Below are 22,535 nucleotides of genomic sequence, written 5' to 3' on the forward strand. Positions count from 1 at the left end.
CATGCTATTTTTCTTGAAAATTTCTTGAGCATTAATTGTTAGGCATATGCTACATCTGCTTACTTTAGATGCCTCATTATAGGTCATATAAAGGGAGAAAATATGTTTTAATGCGTTTTTTTTTGCTTCGGAGGACGTATCAACTTTTGCAGTCCATGGATTTTTCAAGTGCAAAATTTCTTAACACTTACGACTCAACGGACGTGTATTCAAGTATTTTCTGCCCGCTCGGTACATTTTGTCTCAGTACAATTTTAACGCTGGGCATTGCTTTTCTCAAATTTAACCTCAAATTGAACATTATTCGAGACCTCCATTTGGAGATGTTATCGACACTTTTTTCTTATGTTTATATTATTGGCTTTCGTCTCATTTTCTACCCCCTAGTGGAACCTGATCTAAACTACATTTTATGATTAGATAAATTAGATATTTTACCATTGTAAAGTATTTAATATTAACCAATCATGATCCATCTAACTAACCACCCACTTATTTGTAAGTGCTGAAATTACTTGTAATTTCAGCACCAGAGAGATTTGAATTTAACTTAGAAATTAGTTGACTCTCCAAGAAGACTTCAGCAGCCGCAATAAACCAGTATACCCTAGATCTATTGAGCCTAGCAGAGACTAGTTAAACACCCTGAGACTAGATAGTATAAGAGTAAGAATAGGATCGGTATTAGACTAAGAAGTTGCACGAATCTATCCGGCCGAAAATAAGATAGCGTGACGAGCAGACGGTGTACCCTATCCGAAATTACTCTATGAGTTAACCACATCGGTCCTAACTCATCTGGTGCGACCATAAGTCTCGAACAAGACCTTAATAGCTTAGAATTAACCAAACATAGATTAGAATTTAGACAAAACATTTTTAAAATGTTACACAACGATAATTTAATCGAAATGTCTCTACGACTCAATAGATCAAAGCCAATATTCCGAACGATAAGAGAACTGCCCGGAATTGGAAGAAGACCTCGAACCAGAGACGACATACGACAAAGTAGAAACTTACCAAATAGTTATATGATAGTACGGCAAAAGCCAACACAAACTTTTATATTTAGAATCTTATTAGCAATGAATTTAGATTTTCATTTGCAAACTTAAATCTTGAAGTCAATCTTCATGATCATTTCAGGCGCTAAACAAAATATTAATATACAATAACGATTGATAAAAAGATCTCAGATCGTTTTTCTAAAATTCTGCAGTATTCTATAAAACATGTTTGGAAAATATTTATTGAAAATCAAAATAAAAATTAGTAGCATGACAATAAACTGTTAGTAATCATAAAATCATCAGTTGTCCCAGCTTCATCACCTAAAACATAACAGCAATCATAAGCTCACTAACATCATAAAAAAAACTAAATCTTTTTCTTAAACAAATTTAAATCATTTTAAACTTAAAATCACTTAAATTTAAAACCAGATCATCAAGGCTTATCCTTGGATCTTAATTCATTTTCTATTTAATTAAATTTAAAACTTGATCATCAAGGCCTATCCTTGGATCAAAAAGAACAATTTTGTTCTCCCCCACCCACTTAGCTAGTGTCTAACGACCTCAAACGTCGATTCACTATCCAACCCTTTCTAAAAAACCCAAGACTAATAGAAATTTTTCAACAAAACTAACCATTCAAATTAGGATAAACAGTGAAGAACTTCGGTTATTCATCCTTCACTTGAACCCTCCTCTTATCAAGACCCAGGATAAATCTTAGACTTAGTAAGTTTAAAATAGTATCTAACGAACTACTCGCGTTCTAATTATACCTGAACCTTGTGGATCGATTTACTATTCTCCAACCCTTGAACACAATCACTACCCCTAAGTAAGATTAAGTAAGTTAACACCTTAGCTTATACTAGCCACGAGAAAGTAAAAAATCATTCTTCGGAATCGATATACTTTTCTCTCCAACCCTGAACAAATAGACCCAGGTTAAGCTAACCAAAAAATCGTAAGGACTAACAATTTAAGAAAATAGAAATCATCTAACAACTTTTTGCATCCGTCATCCTAAACCTTATGTCATTTAAAAATCTAGGAAACAAACAAACAATCGTTTTACACAACTGTGAAATAGATAACAAAAATACGATCTTGTAATCACACCTCATACACAAACAGTTGGATATATCAGAACAAAACGACAAACACTAAAAAGGAAAATAATAACTAAACAAAGACAAATAACACGAAAAAGATTTTCCAAAAATAGAAACGCATTTTCAGAATCAGAAGCCAGCAATTTAGACGAGCTTTGTAAATTAAAAGAATCTATAGATAAAAATTGCCCCATTCACGATCAATTATATTTTTCCGACTCAGAAACAACTTCAAATTCATCAAAAAGAGGAAAAAGAAGAATAAAAAAGCAATATAAACACAAACCAGTACATTTATATAATTGGAATCAACCAATTAGACACATCGATAATTACCTATTAACAGTCATTAAACGAAAAAATGAGCCAAACACACACTCCAAGTGAAGATAGTCCAGATGATGACGATATCTTCCCCTTCCTCGTAGATGCACCCAATGATAGAGGACAGCATATACTTTGCAAGAATTTACTACTAAATTTGTTTGAACCCGGAATCAGCCCATGTAAAACAAGAGTTCCCAGATGTAAAAATCAAAAGACAAATTATTGATCACTATCTGAAAGATATATGTAATTTGACACAACACTACGGAATCTACACCATAGAATTCACCTCACCAAACCCGAATCACCGCAAATATGTAATTCAAACAGACGACCTTGATTTAGAATTTTCAAAAGTATTCTCAGAATATATAAAAAGCATACAATATCATAACTCACAAAGAGCAAACTCCATATTTACTAATGAAGTTTTTGCAATAATATATAGTTATATCTCAATATTAGAAAACGAAATCCCAATCTCAAATGTCTCACCGACAGAGACATCTAAACATATAAGGGTACGACATGAAATCACACTATTTTCATCTTTTCTAAATATGATTAAAGAAAATTTCACAACATACAAAACATGACTTACAAAAAATTTTGGCATGGTTTATAATAGATTATTTCACACATAATATAGATTTAATTTCACAAGCAAGAAAAAATTTTAGACCTCAAAATTCAAACGATGATACCGCCATCACAGAACAGTCAGACTACGTTTGGGAACCCGAATGGTCTCATTATGCATTTATAAATATCCCACAATCAATTGCAAGTCAAGCAATAAGTACAATATCTTATATAAGAGATTATGTAAGAGTAGTACCATTAACCATTGACGCAACACCATTAAACTACAATACATTTTTACCTGATACTCGAAATAACAGTTTAAATTCGACCGTCATACACAATGAAAACCTTAATGGAACTAGAAATCTCACTCAACAAGATATTCAGACACCATCACACTTCATAAATGAAGAAATTGTCCAAACAACAACAACTACACAACAAAGTATTTCACCAATACGTCCAAATTTAACAACACCAAGAAATACAAAAACTTCGCTAGCACAGGTAACCTTACAATCAACCGTTAAACCTTCGGTTGCTCCAAAATATTCACAAATGGATTACCAAACATATAGACCCATGACAATACCGTCAAAAACACGCAGAACATTCACAAGAAACAATTTTGCGGAACATAATTATAATTATACACATTCATCAAAAACAAACTATCCTCCACGAAATAATAATAATAATCAAATCAGATCTCGATATTGGAATAATCCAATGGCAACAACCAATTCAGTAAATTTTCTAGCTAATCCACATCCTCCACAGGATCATAGTGAAAATTACCCATTCTTTCAACAGAATAAAAATAAAAAACAAGCACCTCATCAAAAGGATTACCTATCCTCTGATGATGATCATTTACAACCAGATATATTTGCACCATATACCCAAGAATATAGCGGACAAGGAATGCAGAAACCATATACACATCATAGAAATTTTTCTCCACACCAGATAGATACACAAAATCAACAACCAATACAAATGCAAAACCCAATTAAAACACAATCTTTTCAACCAATTCAGCCACAAAACCCAATGATTACACACTCATATCAACCAACACAAATGCAAAATGAAATACCACTTCCATATTATCTTCAACAACACGAAATAACAAAAAATCAACTTTCTAATTTTTCACAAATGCCAAATGCAGCAGAATCATTACAAATGACAATGAATCCATACCTTATGGGTGGATCATCAATAACATCAAATAAACCATTAATGGTATTCACAGGAACAGACCCTGAATATTCTGTAGAAGATTATTTAAATGCAGTAACAGCAAATTTAATTTTAAATATAGGACCTGAACCAATTAATACGCCACTACATCAAAACTGGATACATCGACGCACAGCGTTGATACAGACAACCTTAGACGGCGCAGCCCAAAAATGGTTTTCAATATTGCCTATAGAAATAAAATCAAATTGGAAGAGATTTACACAAGAATTTTCAAAAATGTTTGACTCCGAAAGAAACAAACAACAACAAAGAGTTTTATGTAATGAAATTCGCAGATTACCAAATGAAACCATCAAACAATTAGCAGTACGTATCGAAACACTAGTTCGAAAAGCATATTCATTAAATACACACGATTATAAAAACACAAAAATGACAGAAATCTTAATGATGACCTTAACACCTCAATTAAGGAAAATAGCAATAAAAAAGAGAGCATCCCATCCCTCCTCAATTCGAGAGCCCGATTTAGATTTTCGAAAACTAGTAGACAAGCTAGAGCAAGCGGAAATCACAATGAAACTTGAAGAAACAGAAAATCAGAAATTACAATATGTTAACCGAATTGAAACAAATACCACAAATATCAATAATATACAGGAATCAGATACAGACCTCGTTGAAAAAATCACTGAAATACTCAATATTTACGAAAAACACCCAAACTTTAAAGGCAAACCATCTTTCAAAAAATGGTGTAATTATTGCCGACGATACGGACATAGTATTTCTGAATGTAGACAAAAACAACAGGACAATCAAAACAAACCTCAAAAATATAAAGAACCGAATAAATCATTCTACCAATACATGAAGAAAGATCAAAATCTACCGAACAAAAATGTATACAGCAACAACAGTTCAGGAAAACCACTTCCGAACAATACCAACTACACGAGAAATCAATCACCATATAACTCAAGTTATAGAGGAAGATCACCAGAACGAAGAAATACACAAAATTCGTCACAAAATCATTACAATAGACCAAATAGTCGAAATAACTACTCCAGATCAAATTCGAACACAACACAATTTGTTTCTAGATCTAATTCCCAATCGAGGAATAATTACTATCCAAATAATCAATCACGAAACTCATCATACAATAGAAATAGAAACTACTCCAATAATCGAAATAGAAGTTATTCAAACAACCGAAACCAGAATTACCCGAACAATCGATCAAGGAATAACTCATATAATAGATCAAACTATAACAGACCAAACAATAATTATCAAAACAGATCACGAAATAATTCACAAAATCGACATTCAAGTTATAATAATCGTTATAGAAATTATTCCCAATCACCACATAGGAATAATAACCATTATAATAATTCTAATAATCGCCACAGAAGTAGTACACCTAAACATCAAAGAAATATAAATCAAGTACAATCAAATCCAGAAACAACATCAGACCCCCCAGGTATTGATGACACAGGAAATAACGAGCTACAACTAAATCAAATAAACTGTGAATCATCAGATTCAGAAAGTGATACAGAAAACACTACCTCCATAAATATGATAGCAGTCGAAAATGACTACGAACCTATCATATATGAACAACCTTTTTCATCACATTTATATGAAAATCAATTAAAACTCCTTCACAATTATTATATTGAACCCATCCATTCCACACAAACGGCACAAGAAACTAACAAAATCAACACTACAAACCAATCCAATGAAAACGACAAAACAAAATGCTTGAATACAAATCACATCTATCAAAATATACAAAAAGAACAACCTAAAGAAAAAATTTGGACAATACCATTTCTTTTAGAAAGTCCAAGAAACAAAGAATTTCAACCACCAGATCTTGAAATTGATTTTTTAATTGATTCAGGAGCAGAATCAAACATAATAATCATTCCCACATGGAATGAGATAAAAACATTACACCCAAAATTAACACTTCTTGAAACCTCCAGTAAACTAGCAACAGCACAGGGATCAACATTGGTAAACTATGGAAAAATTCAATTATTTCTTCTCCCCACAAGAACAATGGAACAGAATAAAATTTTAAATAAACCATTTAAACAAATATTTCATATCACTGATATTAAACACAATATCGTAGGAATACCATTTATCTCTAAATATATACCAACAATCAACATCTTAAACAGTAAAATACTAATCAAAGATAAATACACCAAAACAAAAGACACATCCCTAACATTTTTCCAAAGATTAAACAAACAACCACCATTCTTTTCAAAATTTTATCCAAAATATAACCAACAAAGAAAACACCTGAAACCACTATCAGGAAACATATATAATTTTTCAATAAAACAAGTTCACCAATATGATAAAAAACAAAATAAAAAACAACTCTATATGTCAGACTTTGAATTCAAACCTATCCATAAGTTTTTCAAAATCACAATCTCATCCATAAAATATTTGAAAAACTCGAATTCAGATATTATATCTCTACATGTATACAACAATACACCCTATCAAGTAACATTACCTTTAGGACTTTTAGGCTATTGCGAAACCAACGCTACGATATCACCAATACACGAAAAAGAATACCGCGTAAATAATATACTCCAATTATTAGATGTTTGTCAATCCACAATTCTTAATGAAGAATTATCCATAAATATTATAATAAGTAATGAAAAAAGAAATACAGATTATTTCACAAAAACTCCATATTTCAAACCTACATTCAACATAAGTAACTACACAGAGACTCAACAGAAGTTTTTAACAATGTTTAACTTTCAACATTCACAAATAACACAAGACGAATTTGATAAATTAGCCAAACAGCTAATAAAATATTCATCAGTCTATGCAACATCTAAATTTGATGTTGGCAAAATCAGCTCATCACTACACCTTCCACTAAAACCTGACGCAGTTTTCAAAAAACAAAGAGCAAGTAAAGTACCAATTCACTTACATGATAAAGTAAACAGATTGCTCGATATTTTAGAACAATACAATATTATCTCACCGGTAAACAAAGAAGAACAACCAAAAGGTAACACATTTATCAACCCTGTTATCATCCTAGCAAAAGGAGAATCATTAAAAATAGTTCTAGACGCTAGATACCTTAATTCACTAATAGACGAATCAAAATGCAATTGGCCTATTGAACCAATACAAGTTATTTTAACAAAAATAAACGGAAAATACTTTACAACCGCAGATATGAATAGTGCATACAATCAAATGCCACTAGATGAACAATCGCGACGCTTAACACAATTTGTTATTGGAAATCAGCAATATGAATTCAACCGCCTATTCTATGGAATATCCATAGGACCAGCAGCATTTTCAGCTTTTATGAGCAAAATTTTTAGACCACTAATACTCAAGAAAAACGCAATCACTTATTTAGACGATGTTTTTATGCAATCACAAACAAAAGAAGAAATGTTCAATGTCTTAGAAAACTATCACAAAATACTTCAGAACGAAAATCTGAGGGCCGCCCCCGATAAATCACACTTCTTTTTAACACGAGTTAAATTCTTAGGACATAATATAGAAAGAAAAACAATCACTCCATTAAAATCACGCATTGATGCTATTCAAAAACTCCAACCACCAACAAACAAAAAGAAAATCCAAGAATTCCTTGGAATGTTAAACTTTTTAAGCAAATATGTCTATAAAATGCAATTATACCTAAGACCATTCTATAATATACTTAGACAACAAAATAATTTTGAATGGAACACAGAACATCAAGCACGATTTGAAGAAATTAAAAAACTCCTAACTGAACAAATTTCGAATAAAATTCCAGATCCAAATCAACCATTCTATGCAATGTGCGATGCTTCGAATTTTGGCATCGGCGCAGCATTATTACAATCACACAATGGCACAAACAAAATGAATCTTATATCAGCAAATTCTCGATTATTCACTCAAGCAGAGCTACGACTCTCAACTCTAATGAGAGAATGTACAGCCATAATATATACACTAACAGAATATGAATTTCTGATACTTGGATCAAAACATCCAACAGTTCTATTCACAGATCACAAACCAATCATTTTTCTCTTTACACAAAAATCCAATCCAAATCATCGAGTTTATAGATTTCAATTAATTCTAATGAAATTCCCAAACTTACATATAGTTTGGACAGCAGGAAAAAATCTTGCATTACCAGACACATTAAGTCGAAATACACCACCTGAATTACTTACACGTAAAACTACAGTAGAAATACCCAAAAATATAAAATTCTACCTTGCAGAAAACGAAACATCACCCCGACTAGAATGCAAATATGCAGTAAAAACCGACGTTGAACAATCACAGATAAATAACCTACAACACTTTCCACTTTATTTAGACTGCCAAAATAACCACTACGAAGTTGATCTACTTGGAACATCAACTTTCAAACCAATTCCATACTCACAATGGATAAAAAATAACACCCAACAAAAAGAGTAAAACAACACCCGCATAAAAAAGACTTTTTTCCATTAATTGAAAAAGAAAACCTAACTGACAAAATAAATTTATCAGGACCACAAACAAACGATTCAAAATACACAATAAATCAAGTATTTGACCTCCATGACCCACTTGATACAATTCCTTTATCTAAATTAGAAATTGCAAACATTTTTCTCCCCCCAACAGATAAAATTACAATTAATACTTTGAAACAATATCAAAATCTTGACCCAGTAATTAGACAACTAAAATCATGGCACAAATATAAAACTAAACCCGTCAAGGCAGATACAACTATTTTAGGAAATAAAACACTCCTCCGATATTTTCGAAAATTTAATAATACAACCATTAACGAAAACACAGACCTTCTAGAATACAAATTAAATGAATCTACAGTTCCCTGTCTCCCTCTAAGTATGATTCTTATAGCTTTTAATATTTCACATACACTAAACATTAAAGGACACTCTGGATCAGAGAAAACATATTCAAATTTCATACAAAACTTTTATTTTCCAAATGCACCAATTTGGATAAAAGTACTATGCAATGATTGTATAGTATGTCAACTAAATAAACCTTACCCAAATCAAAAACAAATAGCTCAAAAACAAGATTTCAAAGGACAAAGTTTGTACTTTAACCACCGTATTTCATTTGATACAAAAGGACCAATTTCACCCTTATCCGAAGGAAACTCCTACATTATGGTAATTATTGACGCGTTTACACATTATGTAGCACTTAACCCAGTACCACATTGTAACGCTTATTACGCTTACACAACACTCTATGAACACTGGATAGCTAAATTCGGACTACCAGAAATTTTAGTTACAGACAACGGTACAGAATTCATAAATAATGAAATCGTCACACTATGTCATCTTTATAATATCAAACACAAACCACGTACATCTCACGCACCTTGGACAAACGGCTTAGTCGAAAGTATGAACCGTTCACTACAAGAATATCTTAGATGTATCATCAATGGAAATGATACAAGATATACCGAATGGTCAGCAGATGTAAAACTATTTCCCTTAGCATATAATTCACAAATCACGACAACTCTAGGAATGTCACCATATGAAATGGTTTTTAATCAAAAGCCACGCAAACCGATTATGTTTACAGCAAACTCTCATAAAAATGCACAAAGTTATTGTCAACCGAATAAAGACTCAATTTGTTATAATCTACCTCTACACACACACGATGAAGATCATTTTCATCACCCACAAATTCTTAAATTAGCCTCCGGTACACACACCGAATGGATTTTAAACAGAGATAAAAAACACAATGAAATTTACCAAAGAGTAACAAAAAAGTTGTTACAAAGGCAAAACATTAATGAACAAATAAATTCACGCTTTACACCAGCCTCCGATTTAAAAATTGGAACATTTGTTTTAATACCCAATTTTAACACTCAAAGGAATTTCTAAAAAATTACAACCCCTTCGTAAAGGACCATACCAAATAATTGCCAAACCCACTGATGTCACATATAAAATCACCGACTCAGAACAAAAAGAAATTGTTCAACATCGAACGACCTATTACCTTATTACCCAAAAGAATACGCACTACGCGAACTAACTCAATTGTATTCTTTCACAGGTTTAAAAGTTATTCAAAATTACCCACATACGGAAAATAAAACAAAGGAACAACATGACATTCACCTCGAAAACCAAAATAAAAAATCAACTACAACAAAAAAACAATACAAAAAAGCTAGATCAAAATACACCACAAAAAGAAAGAAAAAATAGAAAAATGATAGAAAAAATAATACCTCAAGAACAAATCGACAAATCAGAACATAGAGAGTCATCACGACTTAGAAATCAACCACGTAAAAACTATAAAACATTCATTCCACAATCTAAAATATTAAAGAAAGTCGAATTTCAAAAACAGCTTTAAATTTATATTTAATAATTTTTGCACCTCTGAAATATTTTGAACTTTCATTTTTCAAAATAACATGCTGACAAACACGCAACGATTCTAGTTCATAATTAGCCAATAGGATTCATCCAATCCGTCACCTTCTCTAACTCTAACACAGATCAACTAGACGAACGATATTAAACTCCAGGCATATCTATAACTATAACTTTGCGACCTCCAGGTCAAAAATAAGCAAACCATTCCAACTTGACAACTAAAATAAATATCACCATAATATCATAACCCTCCCTTATCTAATAAACCAAAGATCAACAATATTTCCCCAACTCAGACCTCAAATACCCCCCAAACAAATATGTTAAATTAGCCTAAAGTAAAAGAACGACCATTTTAATTAGCCTAAAGTATAAAAATCTCAAAAATACCCCAGATCATTTGACAAATGAAAATAAAGACAAAGAAGACCTCCCGATCACCATAAAATTTGCCCCCAACAATTTTTCACAAAACTCGACCCACTTGTCAAAAAACCAATAAATAATTCGACCACACTTGAAAATTGCCTCAAACAACAAAAAATATTCGATCGAGAAGCCATTTCTTAAATGCTCTTCTCTCGACCAGTTACCATAATTCTAAACATTCTCGCAAACTTTTTCACAATATTTAAACCTTTCATCATATTTCTTTTTGATACCTTTGAATCTTTTATAATAATCTTAATCATTTTTTGCAATATTTTTTTATTTTTCTATTCCATATTTGAACTATACCTCCAGCTTTCAAAAGCTATTGACTATATCCACAGGTACGATTCACAAAACTTATCTAAATGATACGAACCATTTTTAGTAGAACAGATATTTTCTTACTATTTGTAATTTTTATAACATTTCTATCATCTCTCATCTTGACCATATGCAAATGTATAAAGAAAGCAATTATCACATTCGCCCTAGCAACAATCCTCCTAATTCTTTTTCTAGAAGAATATTACAATAAACATAAATTTTTTCACTAAAAGAATAGATCAAAAACCATCAGAAATTGCTAACCAACAATCACACAGTCAGTCTTCACCGACATCATCCCAGGAAAACCCAACACCACCTTCAACTACACAAAACCCCCAAACATCTACACGAATTTCCTTTCAAGATAACCCATATACCTTTGAAGAACGACACGCTCGCTTATCAGAACCACTAGAACCAGTTCAACGACAAGCACCTCTAAGTGAACCAACATATATAATTTATACCCAACATTACCACAAGAATTAAGTAGAATACGAAATCCTAGTCAAAACCAAAATACAGTAGAAATAAATAGACAAATTATACATCCTCGACGCAACAGAAATTTTCAAACTCCCCGAGTTCATTTTGATATACCCCAATCCCCATCACAAGGTACTCCAGAAAACCCCAGTGGTATATTACCAGAAACCCCTACGCTTCTTTCACAACGTAGCACCTCAAGCCTACCCTCAGATTACTTAGGTTCAACACCAACATCTGAACAAATACGTGAAAATCCCTTTAACCCTACAAACCAAACATCACGACTACCATATTGGACAACACATTCATTCACACAAGGTGAACCAAATTTAATCAATGATCCAATAGATATTTCTACGGATACAACAACATCCTCATCACTACCAGAAACATTATCACTACCATCAACACCATCAATAAGCCAGATTTCACCACCACCTTTTAACTTAAATTTCCCAAATAACCTCGACGCTAGATATCGAGAACAATCATCAACAAATATTCCTTTAAGACTAGACTGGAATACATTCACAGCACCTCCACCATTATTTGGACAACACCTAGAAAGTAACCGACTCCACAACTGGGCACTAAATAGACTACAATATAGACAAGACATTCACGAAGACATTCGTGCTCATAACATCCAAATACTCCAACAGAATAGTCTACAATTAAAATTTGAAATCACGGTTAAATTAAACAACATTACTCAACATCCCTATCCATTAAATCCACCAAATATAACAGCTCAATCCCTACCACCACCATTTATAACAACTGAAGTAATATACAAATACGACAGATATACCAAAAAGACAATTGGTTACATCACATTTTATAACCCATACTCAGGATTATCATACACATGTATATTCTAAAAATATTGATTTTTCTCCAACTCTTTTTTCTAGTAATCTCCAATCAAAACATAAACCCTTCCCCCCGCACAGGACCCCAAGATTTATTAGTAACACATTACGATTGTGACGAAAACGAACAAAAAACACTACACAAATATGCAATAAATCAAGTATCACAATGCGAAACAGAACCACAAGCCATAGAAACAACAAATGTAATAGCGACACTTTATTCAAAAGCCCGAGCAACAACAGTTATAGGATCTAAATTCACAGCAACATTTTCTGAAAAGAAAGTACATTGTTCACAAGTCTCAAATGGAAATAAAAACCGACTTGACCACGAATCATTCTACCAGAGTAATATAGAACGACTTTTACATCTCAATCCCGAAGATTGTAAAAACGAGTTACTTAGACTAAATATCACAAAAAATAAAAACACAGATAGAAATTTAGTATATTTCCAAGTTTTTTCAGATTCTGTACATCAAGCAGAACTTGAAAGATATCAAGGACACATAAAATTAGATGAAAAGTACCCATATAACGGCGCACACGGACGATTAACCTATGACATGCACGATAAACACTGGATACCACACATTGGTATAAATGACCCATCAAACTGCAAAGCAGACACAAAAAATAAAGGATATCAAGAAATAATGTTTTTCGATTGGAAAATACAACTCGAAAAAATACAACTCACACGCGATTTATCAGACAACACAATGATCTATCAAGGAATTAGATTACCTTGTAAAAACGATCAAGGCTATTGTGACCCTACAACACGAACACAAGCAACAATTGTTTGGTTCCCCGAAGACACATGTACAACATTTCAAGTAGCAAAAATACACGCTCGTATGATAAAATTTCACGAAAAATATTTTATACAGTCCATTCCATATGAACAAGTAAACCCATCACGAAAACAAAGTTCTAATTTTAGGAACATACACAATATAGAAAATAAATTGACACGTTTTCAAATATATCAAGAAACAGAACTTGCATGTAAATACAGAAACCCACTTCACAAAACACAATACTCTGAAATATTAGTTGAATACGAAAAAGGATTCGACATGACCACTGGAAAAATAAAAATCGACCCATATGCCACAGGTCATCCTCCAAACGAAGGAACATCATATATACCAGTTAATTTTCAAAAAAGTAAAGGTCAACCCGGTGGACATCTAAAGCCCCATGACACTAGAAGAACACGTTTACAAGAACTATCATTAATGAATAGTACATATTTCGGTAATATCCACTATGATATTCACTTAGATATGAAATTAGACTACACAATTAGCAGAATTTTTCAAGAAATGTCACTCTCTGAATTAGAAACACTTCACCAACTATGCGAATTAGAAAGAACACAAATCCTACAATCACTTGCATTAGCAGTATTAAAAATACCCTACGCAGGATATTTATTATCAGGCAATAGATCAAATTTTTTAGACTATGAAGGAAACGTTTTATGGTTTTATACCTGTACCAAAAAAGTATCACCACTATATGTTTTTGAAGATAAACGATGCTATAAAAGAATCCCTATCTTTTATAAGAATAAAGTACACTTCGTTGACACTCTTTCAAGACGAACCTATTTCTGGGATACCGCAGTCCCATGTGGATCAGAAAATAGCCACAATGTAGTACAACTGAACCCTGATGAAGATAAATATTACCTTCTTACCCCATATCCCACATTAATGCAATCACTCTAAAAATTTTCACCTGAAAGCATTAGAGCTATTGTTCGAAACCCAAATATTGACTTACAATCAATTGGAATATATTCAAAATCCGATATACAACATCACATTAGAACACAACAATTCCAAGAATTATTAACACAAATGGACACGATACAAAGACAATCAATTGACCAAAACTTACGCAAACTTGCCGAAACAGCAGGATTTGCAGACATTTATACACAAGATTATAGCGGATATTTTTAAGACATTAAAGACTATATATATCTCAACGGTGAAAAATACCGACCACAAGATATCTCACCTATAAATATTTTTAGCTTTGTTACACTCAAAAATGAAATTCTTGATTTTCTAGGATGGCCCTATTACATCTTAGAAAAATTAACTATTTTATACGCAATGTTTAACTTTATAGGATTTCTTTTCTCACTCTTAAAAGGAATCTATAATACATGCGCTATACACACACAAGTAAATAGACAAGCAAGTGTAGCACGCATCTTATTTGCAGGATTTTTTGGAATTTTTTCATCATCAATAAACAAAATTCTTTTAGACGCACAAATAAAAGAATACAACACAAAAATAGCAACAAGACAGAACACATATGACGAAGAACATAACAGTGTAGACATTACGCCTACAGCACCACAGTTACCACCCCTACCACATAACCATCCATTATCACTAGTCCCACGAAATTTTCGAAATTTAGCAATAACACACTCCAAATTTCAGACCAACCATATCACAAAGTCCCATTCAACATATAATGACACACAATTCACTAGATGAAAATACATATGAACAAATTATAGAACAACCACATACAACTGCTTTTCAGTCTCAAAATAATAATTTTTTTAGCCCACGATGAGCCGACAACTTGGATCCCTACACCGCTCAAATTCCCACCCAACCAACCTCAACACTCCAATTACAATAATTCCACTTTTTGCTTTCCCGCCACCCGATTTCCCAAACAATAATATAACATCAGGCATGAAATCAGACACTAATTCACATAACTCAGTTTTATACTCCATCTCACAACTCAATAACCCAGATATTGAAACCCCTGATGAATTTGCCGACTCTGAACCATCTCCACCCAATAATTTTCAAACCAATCCCTCAGTTTTTTCGAAACCCCCTTTTCAACCAATCCCACCATATAACCCACTCCCATCCATTTCTACACCCTCCTATGCTTCACAAGTTACCCCAACCTACTCTTCACTTCATTCAGATCGATCATCCAATTCTCCAGACACCCCCCAAATCTCCCAAGAACTAGATAATTTTATCACCTTACAACAACAACCCTTCCACTTTGACACCTCAACTATAAACCAGATTTCATCAACCATAGAATCATCAAACCCACCTACCCCTACACCCTCTTCAGCTTATACCGCATCACTAGCACCATCATCCACATCCACCGAATCATCAATTAGCACTAATAGAGCTTATCGCACTTTCAAAAGAAAATTCCCAAACCATCCATTTCCAACAAAACCAGGAACAGCCCGTGAATATATTAATCATCCAAATCACACTAACACGAAAGATTTTTCAGCCATCACCTTACCCTCATTTCCACAGTATACTTTAAATACCCCTAACGACACTAACGACACACGTAGTTTTGTAGATGAACAAGTTTTAATGCCTACACTTCATTGGACATCATATTATCATTTTACTAACCCCCTTTGCCTACCTTTATCTTATACTCACATCGATATAGAACGAAATCAAGATATGCTATATCGACTCACTACACCACTAACACATAGACAATTTACTTACATCGGATATAAAAAATCACTAAAAACATACACTGCACCCCGAGCTAACGAATATACGCTAGAATATTACGATCATAACATCATCCGAACTAACCAAGACCAATTTTTAGATGATGATCGCTTCGCTAACCCACAAATCACAGAAAAATTTTTCATCAAAACACCATATGTTTTTACACTCAATATATTTGATCGCAAATTCGACCACATCATTTCTGAAGCACTAACCGACACACAAGCTTACGAAAGTTTTAAAGAAAGATTTCAATAATTTTCACTAACCTTTCATTTCCTTGCACCACATGAACGAGATTTGCACTGCTCACACGACATTATGTTACGCACTAAACAAACCCACACATATACATATTACCGCTTTATACAAAATCACTTTGACCTACACACTCCATCAAGACAACCACACCATCGTTTTCAATTTATTAACTCTAAATACACATCACCATTTTTTCTTAACTTCACATATTGCATCAAAGATACTAACCTTCACGGTATTCTTCGCAATTATGATCCCATAACCCAAATGTATTTTTTTTGTCCCATCACAAAGACCTTCAACGCAGAAGAATCCAGACCCTTCCTTATCCCACATGAATTTGTTCAACCTATAGAAATCCCCATATTAGAATTCATCCACAACACTAAATATAACCACAAACTATATAATCTCATCCAAAACTCACCTTATGATTTTGCAGTTGGCACTGAAGAATTGAAAACCATTAAAGCACTTCAATTGCTTTGGCCACTGCTTCAAACTAAAAACATCGTTCGCATACTAGCAAAGTTACTAACAAATTCCGACATAATCCACGACATCTTCCCCCACGGTTTTTTCCCCGACGACTAACAGGTAAGTATAATTTAAACATATTCTTAACTAATAAATTTAAAATAAAACACTAACCATTCTTTATCCATGTTTTATTTAGATTTTTAGTCTTCATCTCACGATCATCTGCAAAATACAATAAAGAAAAATAAGAAATCGAAAACTTCTTCAAATTCTTAAAAACTCTATTAATATTTTACACTAGATAAATTCAATAAAATTCATACCAATGTAGTAAATTAATTTATAAATTATTTCACTAAAAGCAGTAATTCTAATAATGATGAAAATTTGTAACTTAATTTTTCCAAAAACTAGCAGTAAAATTGAAATTCTATGTAATAAATTGATAAAACGCAAATGCAGTACTAACCTTTTGATATTTTCATTCACTCGCACAAAAATTCTATCCAAACTCGCACAAGCTCGCCCACGAAGAATTGTTTAAATAATGAATTTCAGTTTTAAGTTTTCACACTCAACAACTCTAACACACGATAACAAGTTTCAATCTTTCCTTTAACCCGGTTGGAAAGGAATTATATACTAAACAAAACTAACCAATGCAGCTTACTAAACACCACAACACATAGAATAACAGCATGACTAAGAAAAGGAAACCAACGGTACCCAAACCGGATTAACCCAGTTTAAAACTGGATAATTTATTCTTTTGAAGACTATTATAAAGTCTAAGAAAGAAATAATAAAACACAAAAAAGTCGAAAGACAAACCCATACCAAAAACAATTTGATTTTTGAAAAAAGGACACAACCAACGAAACATAAGAAAAACCACAATAAACCTAACATAAAACGTTATCACATAACAGGACCTCTCACAGAAACCGCACGAAATCATACTCCCACTCCTGGCCTAACCCACCAGAGAGGACGTCCTGAGCATGCTCTATAGCCGGCCTAACCCACCGCGCTACATCCACGCTTTGTGACCACACTCCTATTTTAAATAAGAGGTACTCAAGGGTGAGTAACTCTTCAAAATAACCGAACTAAAACAAAAAGCTTTTGTGAAAACAACTAAACCAAAATCATAATTAAAACACCAAACTAATAAAAATTTTATAAAATGTAAATTATACCTTGCAGTATATAGATCAGCATACAACACCAAAGACGAACATCCAAAGACAAAATGACCCCAATACACTCGAAAAAGAATGGCCAACCACAATCAATATGCCGCCCACAATCACAGGATTTAGAGTACGACTTGACTTTGCAGAAAAGGACTTCATTGAACTAGACCAATGACCACCTCGATGTTCAAGTATACGTACAGATCCGAGTAACCAGGCATCCCCTCCACGCACAATTTCCACGCCATTCCCAGACAAGGTCAAACACAAAGAAGTTCTCTACATGAAACGAAAAAACCTGTCATATCCAACCATTCTGAAATCAGATTTGAGTTTGTTGCGAAAACCCAGTCGTTGTCATGAGAAGACACAACGATTGAACCTGGAACTTCTCCAACAAGAGAACCCAGACGAAATATGATGTTCGCCAAATACCAACGTCCATCATCCATCCTTTGAATTGCAGAAAGACTATTCTAAAAAACTCTGTAAAACCCGGATGGGTGGAACCTGATCTAAACTACATTTTATGATTGGATAAATTAGATATTTTACCATTGTAAAGTATTTAATATTAACCAATCATGATCCATCTAACTAACAACCCACTTATTTGTAAGTGCTGAAATTACTTGTAATTTCAGCACCAGAGAGATTTGAATTTAACTTAGAAATTAGTTGACTCTCCAAGAAGACTTCAGCAGCCGCAATAAACCAGTATACCCTAGATCTATTGAGACTAGTTAAACACCCTGAGACTAGATAGTATAAGAGTAAGAATAGGATCGGTATTAGACTAAGAAGTTGCACGAATCTATCCGGCCGAAAATAAGATAGCGTGACGAGCAGACGGTGTACCCTATCCGAAATTACTCTATGAGTTAACCACATCGGTCCTAACTCACTAGCTTGCAATATGTATCTACCCCCTAGCTATACGTGTTTTTGAATTTATTAATTAAAAATCACGCTCCTTTCTTATGGCGCGATAAATTCGAATTCAGTTTTGTCGGATTGGAATGGTTCATAGAGAAAGTGTCAATAAGAAATAAGTTTTGGTTTTATTAGAGCTATAAGTTGACACAATTTTGTCAATAGAATTGAAAAAATGAATTTTTTTTTCAGTTTTCTTGTTTCTCAACATTTTTGCAATTGTCTGTTGCCTTTTTTGAAATCAAAGACATCGAAAAATTTGTAGCTGGAGCATAAAACTCATCTTGAAAGGTTGAATTTATTTCTTTGTTGGCATTTTTTGGTGAGCGCCAAGGAGACAAGCCTGATCTAGGGTGTCCAACTCTTTAACCTCACGTTATTCAACCCCCTAAACTTACATCCCTATTTTATAACCCCGTAATAAGATAACCTCACAACAATTTAACCCCCTTTTAATACCGATAATTGGTTTCAAATCAAGTCCCTCTACAAGCATAGTAGTATTCCAATGGAGGTTACTAATTGAGGCCAGATAAGTTTTTCTTAATTCACTAGATAGTTTAGTCACTCAAAATCAATTGCATTTTGATTAGTTGAAGAAATAATGAGTCATTCACGCGTTTAGGACAGAGATAACCTCCAAAGAGGTCTGTAAGTATAAAAAAATCATGTGGCCTTATTCTTTAACCATTCCTATACCATTCTCTGTGCTTTAATATTTGAAGCGTCCTTCCATTTTACCTTATCTTCCAAATACAAACAATCACTAGTGGTATCAGGCCATGAGTATTATATTGAACGCAAAAACAATACCACTACGATTTGCAACTGTTCAAATATCAAACTCTCAAATCCCGAGCACAAGCAATTGGATGGAGAATATTTTATTGAAACGAGGGGTGAACATAATCATGACAATTATATAGGAAAACCTGATGCTAGACTAGTTTTTGAAACATCAAATGTCTGAGCAATAGTTATACCCTAACTGTCGTTGTCACAAACGTAGTTCAACCCGTAGCAGACGAAATTGCCACTCAGTTTGCCTCACCAACTAAATAAACTTAGGTCGAACTGCTTAACGTGTGCGCAGGCAGTGAAAACCGGTTTTACAGATTCCTAAGCAACTAGAAATGTCGAAATACCCTAGTTGTTTAAAACCTTTAAAAAATTCGACGGTGGACAAAGATCCAAAAATGTGGATTTAATTTTTGGTTCGTCAATTTTTTTTCATGAAAAAACGTCTTTTTGCAGTCTCCCAAAGACTTAAAAAACGCGCTGTCTTGACTCGCATTTGAAAAATTCAGACTGTTGTAGCGCAATCTCGGAACAATCTTTCCTTTCGCAGGGCCCGAGCTTGGAGCAAGGGACTGGGAAACCTTTAAAACATTGCGTTGTATGCCGACAACTCAAAAAAACTGGTGTAGGTCAATTTTAAATTCCATATTTTAAAATAAGTTCTCTCAATTAAAATAATGTTCGGTTTATTTCCAAATTTTGAACCAAAGCTTCGGTAAACATCAAAGCTTTCATTGCGAAAAATTTTTGGCGAAGTGAAATAACATGCACCCTGTTAAATGCGGTTTAAATAATATGCACCCTGCTAAATGGGGCTTTAAACCTTGCTGATTGGAGACTTCAATATTGTTTCGATATGAACTTGATAATCAATCCGATTGGCATGATTCAAATGAATAGCCGAAAATGATTGGATTTATCAAAATTTGAACATGATCTTGGAAATAAACATGAAAGTAATAGATAAATTGGCAGAATTTATTTTGAAATGTGGAATGGAAACTGGTTGTGGAAACTGGAATGGAAACTAGAAAAAATTGATATAATCTAGGCTGTATTCAAATACCAATCAATTTGAAGTAAAAATTATATGATTTTTCGAACCATCTAAAGTTTGTCAATTTTTTTTGATTTGTCGCCATACAACGCAATGTTTTACGTGTTTGTCAGCCCCTAAATTCAACCTAGCGTCCCGCCAAAGGAACGATCGTTGCGGGATTAAACTGCTTTTGATAGATTTTTTTTTCAATTGCGAGTCAAGGCAAATGTTTTTTACGACTTCGGGAGGCTGCTAAGAGACGTCTTTTCTCAAGAAAAATCAACGAACCAAAATTTTTTTTCACTGTCAAATCTCATTTACTTTACCCACTTTTGGATCATTTTGTCCACTGTCAAAACTTTTGAAAAATCTGAATAGTTAGGATCTTTCGAAATTTCTGGTTGCTTGGGAGACTGATAAAACCTGCTCTCGTTCCCTGCGCTCTTTTTTTGCAGTTGGAATTAAGTTTTATTTAGTTGGTAGGGCTAGTCGAATGTCCATTTTTTTGGTACGTGGTGATTAAAGGTTGCAAATGCGACGGTTCGGGTATTACTATTGCTCAGACCCTTGATGTTTTGCAAACTAGTCGAGCAGAGCATCAGGTTTTCCCGTGTAAATCTCATGATTATGTTCACCTGTCGTTTCATTAAACTTTTCTCCATTCGTAATTGAGTGCTGTGGTTGGGCATTTATGAGTTTGATATTTTGAGCAGTTCCAGTTCAAAGATTTTGTTTTTGTTTTAAGATAGTAATTGCGTATTTGCTTGTCTTTGTTAGCACGGAATTGTATAACAATAGTTAAAGAGTAAGCATTGTTTTTTTAAAACTTTCAAACGTCTTTTGTTGCCTTCAATTTGTCTATTTGACAGATGACAGATTATTTTTTTAGCTAATCAAAATGCAATTTTTGTTGAGTGATTTAAATGCATCAAACGAATTAAGAAAAGCTTTTCTGGAGTTAATTAGTGCATTTAATGGAATATTACTATGGTTTTAGAGGGACTTGATTTGAAAAAAATATCGGTTTTAAAAGGGGGTTAAATGTGGGGTTATCTTGTTACGGGGTTATAAAATAGGGGATGTGAACATAGAGGGATAAATAACGTGGGGTTGAAGAATGAGACTGTATAATATATCAAAATTTAGTGTTTCGAGGAGTTTTTATATGCACGCCAAAAGCGAGATCAGGCGATAAATGGAAAGTTCTTGTTTTTTTTTCTCCATCTTTATAAAGGGGGTATTAAGGTTCTCGTTTTACATAAGGTAGGTTGGATATATTTTTTGAGATTATGAAGACAAGTGTTAATGAAAAAGCTAAGTCTTTTTGCAAGTTTTTTGAGAAGTTTTTTCTTTGCTGAGTTTTGTTCGTATCCCTCGTAACGCAAGCCAGCGTAGATAGTTC

The 22,535-nt window shown here is 33.3% G+C and overlaps 1 protein-coding gene across 1 annotated transcript in view; it reads right to left on the reverse strand.

Annotated features, from left to right (window-relative positions):
• Positions 1 to 22,535, reverse strand: part of LOC134845307 (uncharacterized) — a 354,200-nt gene that overhangs the window by 331,157 nt on the left and 508 nt on the right. The window lies entirely within an intron of this gene.

This window comes from Symsagittifera roscoffensis, chromosome 4 (genome assembly GCF_963678635.1).
Source record: "Symsagittifera roscoffensis chromosome 4, txSymRosc1.1, whole genome shotgun sequence".
In the NCBI taxonomy this organism is placed as follows: domain Eukaryota; kingdom Metazoa; phylum Xenacoelomorpha; order Acoela; family Convolutidae; genus Symsagittifera; species Symsagittifera roscoffensis.